We start from the raw sequence: 12,060 nt of genomic DNA, 5'->3' as shown, positions 1-12,060 counted from the left end.
GTCCTTTGCGACTGAAAAAGTCCTCACGCATTCCCATCTTGAAGCGTCTTATTGTGTGCCATGCTGGGGGACAGGGTCACTCCCCTGGAGTTGGCATCCACAGGCCCTGCCCCGCAGTTTTACTCCATGTCCACCACTGCCCCCCACTGGGCCCGACGTCCCGCACTTGGAGCCCTCCGAAGGCGCTGGCCATCTTGGCGTTCCTTGGCTTGTGGCTGCTGGGAAGTTCCAGGCCCTCGGTTTCCTCCCGGTGTTTCGGCGTCCGCACCCAGCGACAGCATCATCCCACGGCCCCGCACTAACTTGCGCCTGTGTTTCCCCTTCCTGAGCCATGAGCATCCCGGAGGGACGCTTGCAGCACTGGGGTCCAGTGCCTTTCACAATCGTGGGACATATGTAGCAAGTACTGTGGCGGGAACATCCGAACTCCATGCGTGGCTTTTGAACTCCGTGTTCGTGAACCTGCGTTTCAGCGGATGTTCATGACTGTCAGGCTGTAAACTGCCTCTGTCTCTGCATCCTTAAGAAGGGGGAGATCATGGCTCTTGCATCACGGGCTCCTCGGGAGGAGTCACCGGGGGCCCGTGAAGCACTTAGGACCGTGTTTGGCATCTGGTAAACACTTCCAAGGACGTACTTGTATTGTGTACATCTCCTCCCCTCCCCCTACTTCCTCTTCCTTCTCTCGCCTTCTCCTAGTCTTCTCCTGTCATTTCCTCACACCCTTTCTCTGCCTCTCAGCTCAAGGGTGACTGTCTGCCCTGGGCACCTGCCCAGCTCCGGGGGAACGCTAGGGGCTGGCCACTGAGATGGCTGAGAGGCCCCCTGAGCAGAAAAAAATACCCCTGCAGCTCCATTTATCCGTCTGGTTTGCTTCATTCCATCCCCACCTACCCACCCCCGATTGATTGATTGATTATTTATTTATTTACTTTAATTTTTATTTTTGAGAGAGAGAAAGAGAGTGAGAGTGGGGGAGGGACAGAGAGCGAGGGAGACACAGAATCCGAAGCGGGCTCCAGGCTCCAAGATGTCAGCACAGAGGCCGACGCGGGGCTCGAACCCAAGAACGGCGAGATCATGACCTGAGCCGAAGTCGGTCGTTTAACCGAATGAGCCACTCAGGCGCCCCACCACCCCCAATTTAGAGCCTATTTCCAGCTAGGTGACCCAGGGCACCGATGTCCTTATCCTCTAGACATAATCCCTGGCTTATCCCCTGGGATTGATGGGCCTTAGAGCCCTCTGACAGACGCTGAGGGGCTGTGTCGTCAGAAGGAGTCAGCACAGGCCCCAGGAAGCTCTCCTGACCCTGAGGAAGAGCTTTCCAAAGGTAAAAGGACACGTTTTCTCCTGCACAGCATCTTTTCACTCCAATTACGCTGTTCCCCCCAGTCAGGTTCGCTTGGGAAATTTTAACATGTGAATAGTCAGCGCTGACCATCTGGATTGCTCTCTGAGAAGCCAGGGGAGTCACTACATTTCCATCCAGTGGACAGTCCTGGCCCCCCGAGTCAGGGCATCGGGCTGCGAGCGGGCCCTCCGGGTGGACCCCCGAGGTCGGCAGGAGACAGCGCATCCGGAACGGTGCTTCTTCACAGCTGGATCCTTCTGCTGATGTCACTGCTGAGCATTCAGAGCGACACTCGGTGGCGAAAGAGCTGAGTCTGGAGGGACACGGAGGCAGAGGTGTGGAGTACTTCCTGGTCACGTGCTTCCCTCGCTTCTGCCTGTTCGCCTCCTGGCCTGCTTCTCTCTGGTGACAACACCCCGATTTGCCGTCAGGAGGCCGCCTGTCCCCGTGTCAGTCCAAGAGTGAGCGTGGGACCCGGGTCCCGCCACTCAGGCGGCCCCACTTCCCTGCTTGCTCTTCTCCGTCTGGACGGGCAGGTTCCCAAAGCCACCCCAGAGAGGCCCCCGAGCCCACCAAAATCTCAAGCTGAGCCCAGAGATGGGGAAAGGAAGGTTTGTTTGACTTTTTCTGAATGACCAGATCCAGCCGCTTCCGGAGCCGACCCTCACTGGCTGTTTCAGCCTGGGAACCCGTAAGTTCTCTCTTCTGCACAACCGGCGAGGCTAGGATCCCTGACCCGGCATCGAGAGCCCGACGTTCCTTCCCGTTCCCCCACGCCCACCCCCTTCCTGGCCCGCAGCCCACACCTTTGCCGAAGGCCTGTATCAGTCTCCTTGGGCTGTCCTCGAAGATGACCCCACACCGGGCGCTTCAAACAGCAGGAATGTGTCCCGCCTTGCAGTTCCGGAGCCAGGGGTCCACATGTAAGGTGTCGGCAGGGGTGCTCCCTCTGAGGGCCGGGGAGGATCCCGCCTGCCTTTTCCAGCTCCTCGTGGCTCCAGGTGTTCCTTGGCTCACGGCTGCGTCACTCGGAACTCTGCCCCCATCTTTACCTGTCCCTCTGCGTTCTTTCCTCTCACAAGGCTGTGATTTTATTTATTTATTTTTTTAACGTTTATTTATTTTTGAGACAGAGAGAGAGAGAGAGAGAGAGCATGAACGGAGGAGGGTCAGAGAGAGGGAGACACAGAATCTGAAACAGGCTCCAGGCTCTGAGCTGTCAGCACAGAGCCCGACGCGGGGCTCGAACTCACGGACCGCGAGATCGTGACCTGAGCCGAAGTTGGCCGCTCAACCGGCTGAGCCACCCAGGCGCCCCAAGGATGTGATTTTCAATCGAGATCCATCTGATCGATTGAATCAAAGACCTTATTTCCAAATAAGTTCCCATTCACAGGTTCCAGGCGGGCTTAAGTGTTGAGGGGAAACTATTCAACCCCCTGCAAAGCCTCATCCCTTCCTACACTGCGAGCATCATGGTCCCATGACCCCCAACTTTGCCTCCACACCCTGTGAGGGCTCTGGCTCTCAATCTGGTTTGATTCGGGATCCAGATTACCCCTCCCAAAACTCTCATTCCAGGAATTCCCATGTGCCACCTAAAACTTTCCAGAATTTATGGGTAAGAAAGGTATGCAATGCTGATGGTATTAAAAGGTCCAGGAAATGACACTGGCTTCTTTTATTTTTTTCCCTTTGGAGCAGGTCTTTAATATACCAGAAAGGCTTTGATATGAGGGACTATTATAGCAAATTACAGAAGCAATTGCAAAGGTCTGTCTTTTAAGAGTTTTTGTTTTGTTTGTTTTTATTTTTATTTTTTGAGAGAGAGAGAGAGCGAGCACAAATGGGGGGGGGTGGAGCAGAGAGAGAGAGGGAATTCCAAGCAGACACCATCACAGAACCAAACTTGGGGCACGACCCTATGACCCTGGGATCATGACCTGAGCCAGAGTCAAGAAAGAGTTGGATGCTTAACTGACTGAGCCCCCCCAGGCACCCCTCGTTTTTATCCTTAATTATGGTAAAATACACATAACATAAAATTTATCCCTTTAACCACTTTTAAGTATACAGTTCATTCAGTGGCATTAAGTCCATTCACACTGTTTTGGAATCCCCACCCCCACCGTCCCTCTCCAGAACTTTCCGTCATCCCAGGCCAAAATCCTATATCCGTTAAACAAAGCTTTCCAAGCAGAGCCCCATGTTGCTGAATTAGGAGACGGAATATTTTGGCAACAGACCACACAGCTGTCGAGGGAAAGCTCAGCTGGGGATCAGTTTCCTCCAGGATGGAAAACAGGACTTCCTGGCCACCTGCTTGTCCCCTCCGGCCACACCCCATGCCCTGCACTCCTGAGGGCCCTTTCGGCAGCCTTCACTGCGCTGAGCTTCTGGTTCTTGAATCTGAAAGCCAGACGTGGGCCTGATTTGTCTGAAGCCCATGCAGCTAGCTCTGAGGCCTCAGAACGGACAGACGGTCCACTGAGTCCTGGAGGAAGGACCAGAGATGTGACGGAGAGGGTTAGCTCCAAAGCTCACACCCGTGGAGCAGGGCTGTTACAGAGAAGGCGCTTCCCAGCCGGGCACTACATTTCCCAGCAGCCCTGTGGGCGCATGGGGCTCGGGGAACGGGAACAGAGTCTCGTAGGTACCGTCCAGGCTAGGGCGGGGAGAAGCAGATTCCCTCCTGCTTCCTCCCTACCTTCACAGCCCAGGGTCGGGAGACAGGAAACTTCTGTGAAGATGGTAAATATTTGCCACCGACCTACCCTGGTGCTTCCCCAAGTGGCCCCCATGGCGAGGCACCTCCCTCCCCTTGGGAAATGTGGGTAACAACCCATCTTTCCAATCTGTCGGCCTTACTATACCTCAAGTTTCCTACCAATACACTATATTTAATTTAATTAATTTATTTATTTTTAATACACTACATATTTTTCATTTTTTTTCAGTGTATTTATTTTGAGAGAAAAAGGGAGAGCACGCCTAACACCGAAGGGGCAGAGAGAGAGACAGCAGGAGAGAGAGAATTCCCCAGCAGGTCCCACAACACAGGGCTCGAACTCACCAACTGTGAGATCGTGACCTGAGCTGAAACCCAGAGTTCAACGCTCAACCGACTGACCCCCCAGGCGCTCCTATGCTATATTTTAAGGCAAAGATTATGATGCTTGTTCTACTATAACGAAGCCCTCTGTCCCTGACCCAGGAGCCCCAGGAGCCCCGAGCCACCTGGCAGTGTCCATGACTCTGAAGGATCGACAGGCCAATCCCAGACCGCTCACAGTCTGACAAGACCCAGGCCTGATACCTCGATGGGTTTCATGAGAGCTGTGGTGTCTGAAGAAAGCAGTGGAAGGTCTGGAAGCAAAGAAGATGCCCACCCACCACCCCCCCCCCCCCATGTCCTGGGCAAATTGGGCATGAGAGAAAGCAGATCTTCTTGAAAGAGCTGTGCTTGGGAGACCCGCTTTCCAAAAGGAGGCGGAAGTGTGGGGTCACAGGGGGACACCACGCCTGTGGAGTCTAGAGCAAGACCCACGAGGTGTTAATGCTCACACGACCCCCTTCCCCCAGGGAGCCGGTGAGAAGGCAGACAGATTCAGGAGGTCTGCAAGCTCCCAGGGGAAGCCGATGCTGTTGGCCTTGGACACGCTTGAGCAGGGTCCTGGGGACGGACGCACTTGACATAAGGCTGGCATTTACCCCTGTGCCAGGAGGATGGGACGGAAACTTCCTTAGGCCTGCCACCTGCACCACCCTGCCTCATATCGAGTCCCACTGCCCTGTCCCCACCTGAACAGGCACAGTCTCAATTCCCAGGTATGCATCCATTCGGCGACCAAAATGGGGCACTGTGGCTATGACCGCCGGGGACCTTGGGAATTTTCTGAGACAGACGATGGGCCTCTCAGAATGGCCCTGACCTCTCTTCCCTCCTAACGTCCCTGGGAGCACCTCCAACCTCTCAGAAATTTGGCTGCGGGGCCCGTCGCCTTGCACATAGTTGGGGGTCCAAGAAATGGCTTCTGAATTAATAACAAAAATCTATCAATCTGTATTTGCATCTTACAGCTCCAGGGGACCGTTGAGAGAAAGAAAACTCCCGGCAGAAATAACCACATTTGCTTATGGCCTGTTTGTTCATTTATCTGCTCTTCTGGAAACTAAGAAGCCCTTATTTTTAGCACCTCCCATGCTGAAGCATGGATTTTTTTTTTTTTTTTCCTTCAAGCTCTCTTAAAAAGTTGACACTTCCCAGCCTATAAACTGCAAAGTCGTGTCAAGGTTCAAGAGAAAGACACAGTGGGGGAAGAGGCGTCCTGTCCCACAGCCCCAGAAAACACTCACAGGAAGAAAGAGTGTCCCTGAAGCAGGCCCCCCAGCAAAAGGCCCCGCTCCTTCAACCTTGGCTCACCTTATGGAGTAGGGGGTGGGCGCTCTGTCTGGAGTCTTCTCCCTGCGTTGACCGCTTGACCAAGTGAAACTAACCCATGGTAGTTTGTAAGCCTCTCACTGGAAAAATGTGGGGTGTGTGAGCCAAGCGTGAACCCCCGTTTTAAAAACATTTGCAAGGGGATAGTTGTGGCAACTGAGGTTCGAGGCTCGAGATGTTTCTAGCTCTGACTCACCGCGAGAACTTGGGCAAGTCTGAATTCTCTGGGTCTCGATTTCTCTGTGAGGAACAGGGGAATAATGATTGTAGACCCCTCTCCCCAGTTACACCCCTAGAACTCGAAAGAGCTGTTGCCCGCTCTACGTGACTAATTTTTAGCTCAAACATCCGTGACATCTCTTAATGTCCGTACACAAGGAACCATGATGATAGCAGCCGCCTCAAAAACAGACCAGGGGAGTCGTAATAATTAATAATGCAGTGCTAGGACACAGATTTCCAGGGCGGTAATCTTCTTCGTGCCTCTGTGAGGACAGGGGGTGGCTGGTATGAGTGAGAACGTCACCATCATCAACATCATCATCACCGTTGATCTTTGCAATCAGGAGGTGCATTCTTCCCTAGAGCCCTCAAGACACTGTGGCCTGGACTTCCTGTCCCCAAAGCTACTTCTGTTACGGGAAGTCCCGCCCCCAACACGTGGCACTTGGAAATTAACACAGAGGGGAGCCAGGGCCCGAACCGAGAAGGCCCCAAAGGGAGCTCCGGAGGCGGCCAGAACACCCCGGGGCTGCAGGCTGGGCACCCGGAGAAGACTCAGGTCCCTCTGGTGCCATCTGACCCACGGTGGGAAGCAGTTGGGACGGCCGCCAGGCCTGCGCGCCCCCAGTATCTAGGTCAGTCCCGGCCTGTCCCAAGCAGCCTGGCTGTCCACCAGGCTGTCACCAAACTGAAGGAAGACCCAGATGAGGACGGGCTTTGTGGAATGTGTTCTCTGAGCGCTCGCTGCCCGAGAGGCTGCCTGACTGAGTTCTTTGGATGGGAAATTGCAGAGACGACGCTCCGTGTCTGTGCCTCTCATCCTTCTGCACCATACACCCGCCCTTTTTTCTCCTTTCTTCATTTCCCCATTTCTCTAAGCTCCTGTGAGTGCTCTGATTGCCAACCCAAATCCTGCCTGCCCGTCCATCAGTAGGTCCCAGCCCCGGTCCTCACTGGCCACATGACCACATCCTCATTGGCCACATGACGCGTGGTTACAGGGACACTTCACCTTCTCCTTCTACCAAGTTCTAAGGACATAGGAGCGCCTTCCTCCTCTCGGTGAAGGGGGCGGGTCTCCAGGGCACAGGAGGCTCTTCTCGGACCGCCCAGTGTAGTCAGGCTCAGGAAAGAACTCACAGTTTCAAGAATCCATGGGGCGTCAAGGTTACTTGCAAAGACCAGGGGCCAGCAAACAGCCTGCGAGCCAAGAACGGCTGTTACGTTTTTAAATAGTTGAGTAAAAAAAATAAAAGAAGACTATTTTGTGACACGTGAAAATTACATGAAATTTGAAGTTCGGTGTCCGCAAAGTCTTACTGGAACACGGCCACACTTAACTCGCTTCCACATTCTCTGTGGCTGCTTTGCCCTTCGGCCACAGAGCTGAGTAGCTGTGACAGGCGGCACAACCCGCGGAGCCTAACATATGTACCAGCTGATGTTCCTGAGAAAGGTTGCTGGCCCGTGGGCACAGACTCTGGAGCCAGATTGTCTAACTTCAAATCCTAGATCCACCGCTTACTGGCTGTGTGACGGGGGGCAAGTTCCGTCTCCCTCTCTGCCTCCGTGTCCACATCCCTCAAATGGGTACAACAGTCCTTATTTCAAAATAGCATTGTAAGGATTAGAGAAACTATCATTTCTCAGGTCTTAGAACCGTGCCCGGCACTTAGGAGTACTGTGGATAGGGGCCTGGGTGGCTCAGTCGGTTGAGTGTCTGACTTCGGCTCAGGTCCTGATCTCATGGTTTGTGGGTTCGAGCCCTGCATCGGGCTCTGTGCTAACAGCACAGATTTTAAAAAATTAAAAAAAAAATAGAAGTACTGTGAATGGGTTAAATTATTTTCAGATCCTTACACATCACCATCCTATACCAGAGTGAAATGTGTAAGAATTCTTAAGCTTTCCTTCTACTCGACACAGAAGGGTTCTTTAAACATATCGTTTTCTTTGCTTGTCATCATTGCCCCGTGTGCAAACAGATCCAGGAAACCTTAGCTCGGGCTTCTCAACTCCCAGATGGGTTCTAATTTGTTATGTCGGAGGAAAAAAGTCTGTCTTCCCTAGCAGGTGCACGGGGCTGTTTTGTGAGTCACAGACGTCACCTCCTTACTCTTCAGCGTTAGAAGACGTTCTGGGCCAGCTCGACAAATCCTGCCTGTAAAGCGAAAGCAGAATGAGGAAGCATGGACTTCCCACAAGGACAGGGATGTTCTCATTCCTGAACCGTGGTGGCTGGGGTGACGCGTGGAGGAGTCTGGGAGAGCTGGCACGGGACGGGGGACATCCGCAGTATCCCCACCCCCCCACCTCCCACTTCTTCCACGGGACCGAGTGCTGGTCGAGCTCCTGGCTGCTCCGCGGGAGATTCCTCCCCTGTCCGACCTCCTGTGCAGTTTGTCGTGGTCGTGTGACCAGACGCATCAGCGCTGGAATGTGGGTGGGGGGCGACAGGCACCACCACTGCCTCTGGGCCTTAAGTCATCGAGCCCATGTCCCGCCCGGCCCTCCACCTGCCTGTGAACTGCAACCACACAGATGACAGCGATACCCTAAGCGACGGCAAAACAGCAAGGTGACAGAACCTGGGTCCCTGAGTGAGCACGTGCAGCAGAGAAACCTGTCCCCTTGGACCCATCGTGGAAGGACTCTCAGAGAGAGTACATGTTTGTTAAGTCACCATTCCGGGAGCTAGAACCTAGAACCTAGAACCTAGAAAAGGGGGTTAATTATACTTCTGCACCCACCTCGGGACGTTCCAGTGAGAATGTACTTTGACCATCAAGGAGAACTAATTCTGCATAAGACTCAGAATTTTCCCGAGAGTCTGACCCCTTGTATTCTTTAGCCGCCAAGATAAAGAGCCTCAGGCTTACGTGTGTTTTCAAGGAGCTTTGGAAATGTTTAAGACTTGAAAAAAATTAGAGGCCTCAAAGTATGGAAACAGCAATAGGAAACTCAGATGATTACTTTACATACTCCTCCATTAATTGTGAAATTGAGGACACATGAAAGTCTCACTACATCTGAAAAACATTTGTAAAGCTAAGTGTTCCCATGTTACAAGAACTGGTAAGTATGCCAGTGATTGCCAGGACATAACAGCTAATCGTTAAGTTGAATGAGCAACTTGTAGCTAAAGTCATTTTCGGAGCAAAATCACAGCCCCGCCCAACCGCCGCAGAGCTCATCATGCCAGGTGATTGCACACTTCCAGAGCTGTCTCTACGTCCCCTTTTCTCTTGCTTACTCATCACAAACACCAATCAACCAAAACCTCTTTCTCTGAACATGAAAAATACGGAAGCCGACGGAGTTAGGTGGAACGCCAAATCATTCGGGTTGCACGCAGGGACCAGGGCCTTGGATGTGCATTTCAGCAGGACAGACGGTTCCGAGTCATAAGGTCAAAGTCGCCATCAGCTGATGTGCATCCGATTGGGCTTTTCCAATCGGACTTTCCCCAAACCCACTCCCCTGCAAGGAAGAGAAAGCAGGTATTTTCCAAACCCACACCTTACAAATGTCAGGGATTTTTTTTTTTTTTTAAATGCTTGGTCTCCCTCATTGTGAAGTCTGTTTTTAAGTGACTTTAATTGGAAAAATCTTCTTTGTCTCCCAAAACTGAATCCAGATGAGGCCATCTGCCTCCTCTCCACGGGTGCGCAGAGCACGGTTCCGAACCCCTCGTGAGGCGTGTTTTTGCTGGTCTCTGCCCAGAGCAACTTTGTTCAAACATTCCTGTCACTTGCGTGGTTTATTTTATCCAACGCGTTAATTAATGATACTTGTAACAAGCTTGTAGTTATTAATTAAACCATTTGGGTGGGCCCCCCGAAGACAGTTAACAATCTGATTGAAAGCCAAGCTTCCCATGGCTATTTTAAAAAGACATAACCGCGGGGTATGGAGAAGGATAAAGGCAACCCAAGGAGTCCGAATCAGCATGGGGACAGGAAAAGTGTTTTCTCTAATGAGAAGAAGCCCTCTGTCTGAACATTAGGAATCTAGTTATTGAAGAGGGAATGATCCAGTTTGGGCACACGGCATGGTCTCTTGATTAGGTGCTAGAACAAGATGCCGGAGGCTCTCGGGCAAAAATGAGACAGAAAAGTACGTCCCCTTAATGCTTTGCTAATTATAGAATTAGATCATTTTTCACCTTTTCTCTGGACACTCGGGGGCCCAGTGGTGGTAGTCAACACGGAGGGACAGCTTCTGGGGCTGAAGGCAAAGCCGAGAGTGACCCAGAGGATGACCCCCATACCGTGTTGTGGCAGGGACAGGAACAGAGCCCCAAGATCTCAGGGTGGGGTCAGATCTAACTGGCTACTTTCATAGTCCTTGCTGGGACGGCCAGAGGGCCAGCATTGAGGCGACCAGACAGGGCCGGACAACCACGTCCAACTCTGCTGACCCTGAGTCCGCTCTAAAGAATATTCAGAAAACCCCGCTTGCGTCTGGCTGTTCCAATGTGCATTTATCCCCGGAAACAGAACATGCGTTCTGGTCGTTCCCTTGAGATGAAATGTATGGTCACGTGCTATCACCTCGACAAAGGCTGAGTTCGTGTTTCTGTGCCCAGTTCTCTTCGTCGGAACTGTAGGGCCCTCGTGGGGCAGCGCATCAGACCAAAACAATTTGAGGGGCTGCACATCTTTTGAGATGAGAGACAAACACCAGAGCCTGTTCACCAGCAGGGGCTGGTTTACTCACACCCGCGTGGCCGGCATCATGAGGACGTGATTCCATACACGCCTGCACACACACACACACACACACACACACACACACACACCACTCTCCCCGTTGTCAGCATCCAGCCAGAGGGTGACAGCTGAGACAGCTGATGAGCCCCACGACGTACCCTAGAGCTCACTCCTGGTGCTCCGCGGTCTACGGGTTTGGGCAGATGCCCAACGATAGGTCTCTATCGTTATGGTACCGTACAGAGGATTTCCACGGCCCGGAAAATCCTGTGTGCTGCACCCACTCACCCCCCTCCCTGGCAGCCGCTCATCTTGTTACCGTCTCCATAGTTTGCCTTTTCCAGAATGTTGTACACTTGGAATCATATAGTAAGGAGCCTTTCAGACTGGCTTCCCTCACCTGATAACATGCATTCAAACTTCCTCCAGGTCTTCTCCTGGCTTGACAGCTCATTTCTTGTATTTCTTTGTTTGTTTGTTTGTTTAAAGTGCAAGTGGGGAAGGGGCTGAGAGGGAGAGAGAATCTCAAGCAGGCTCCACACTGTCAGAGCAGGGCCTGCCCTGCGGGCCCCGATCCCACGAACCATGAGATCGTGACCTGAGCCGAAGTCGGATGCTTAACTGACTGAGCCACCCAGGCGCCCCTACAGTTCATTTGTTTTAGAGCTGACACCCCGGTGTCTGGATGGACCAGAGTTTATTTACCTCTCACCTGCTTCATTCCCTTAACACCTTATGCTTTTCTGATAGACTGAGGAAGGTTCCCACTTACGTTTTTTAGTTCAGACGTCCACGGTAGCAAGTTTATGATAATATTCACCCATTTGCAGTCTCATAAAACTCGGTCCAAATTTACCGTCTTGACCCAAGCCAGTGTGACTGGTCAGCAACTGGATGAAGTTCTTTTGGGGAATGTCGGTGGCCTCCAGTGACGACAGGAGGCAGGGGCTGTATGTCCCTCCCCTATGACCCCTCGATGAGACAGCTCACCACAAATTCTACCAAATGGACGGCAGGCCCCAAAGCCATCAGGCCCCCACACTGGGTCCTTGGTCCCCTGGACGGGCACCTTGCATGCCAAGCTCTGGGGCTCAGTGACATCGATGGCTCACCTTCCCGCTCGCCAGGGTCCTATCTGTAGGAGGGCCAGCACCAAACAGGGTTCCTGGCTCTCTGGTAGAGATGACACAGGAGGGGCCTTTTCCCTGAAGCAAGCGATTCCTCCTAACTTTGGGTTTTCGCGAGTCTTGGAACACCGATAACTTTTATCACTATGGTGGCCGATCTGCAGAGAGCCAACAAGCCACACTGCTTCTGAGTTATCAGAAAAA

The 12,060-nt window shown here is 52.6% G+C and overlaps 1 long non-coding RNA gene across 1 annotated transcript; it reads left to right on the top strand.

Moving 5' to 3' along the window:
• Window positions 1-981: 981 nt before the first annotated feature.
• On the top strand, window positions 982-9,587 carry LOC147584015 (uncharacterized). Its single transcript, XR_015240497.1, has 3 exons — window positions 982-4,718; window positions 4,937-5,182; window positions 5,435-9,587. It is a non-coding gene; the product is annotated as an uncharacterized LOC147584015 (long non-coding RNA).
• Window positions 9,588-12,060: the final 2,473 nt, after the last annotated feature.

Source organism: Puma concolor, chromosome A1 (assembly GCF_028749965.1).
Source record: "Puma concolor isolate L17-30 chromosome A1, mPumCon1.1.hap2, whole genome shotgun sequence".
Classification (NCBI taxonomy): domain Eukaryota; kingdom Metazoa; phylum Chordata; class Mammalia; order Carnivora; family Felidae; genus Puma; species Puma concolor.
Note: the sequence above shows the minus strand (reverse complement) of the source record. Positions and strands in the feature narration are given on the sequence as shown.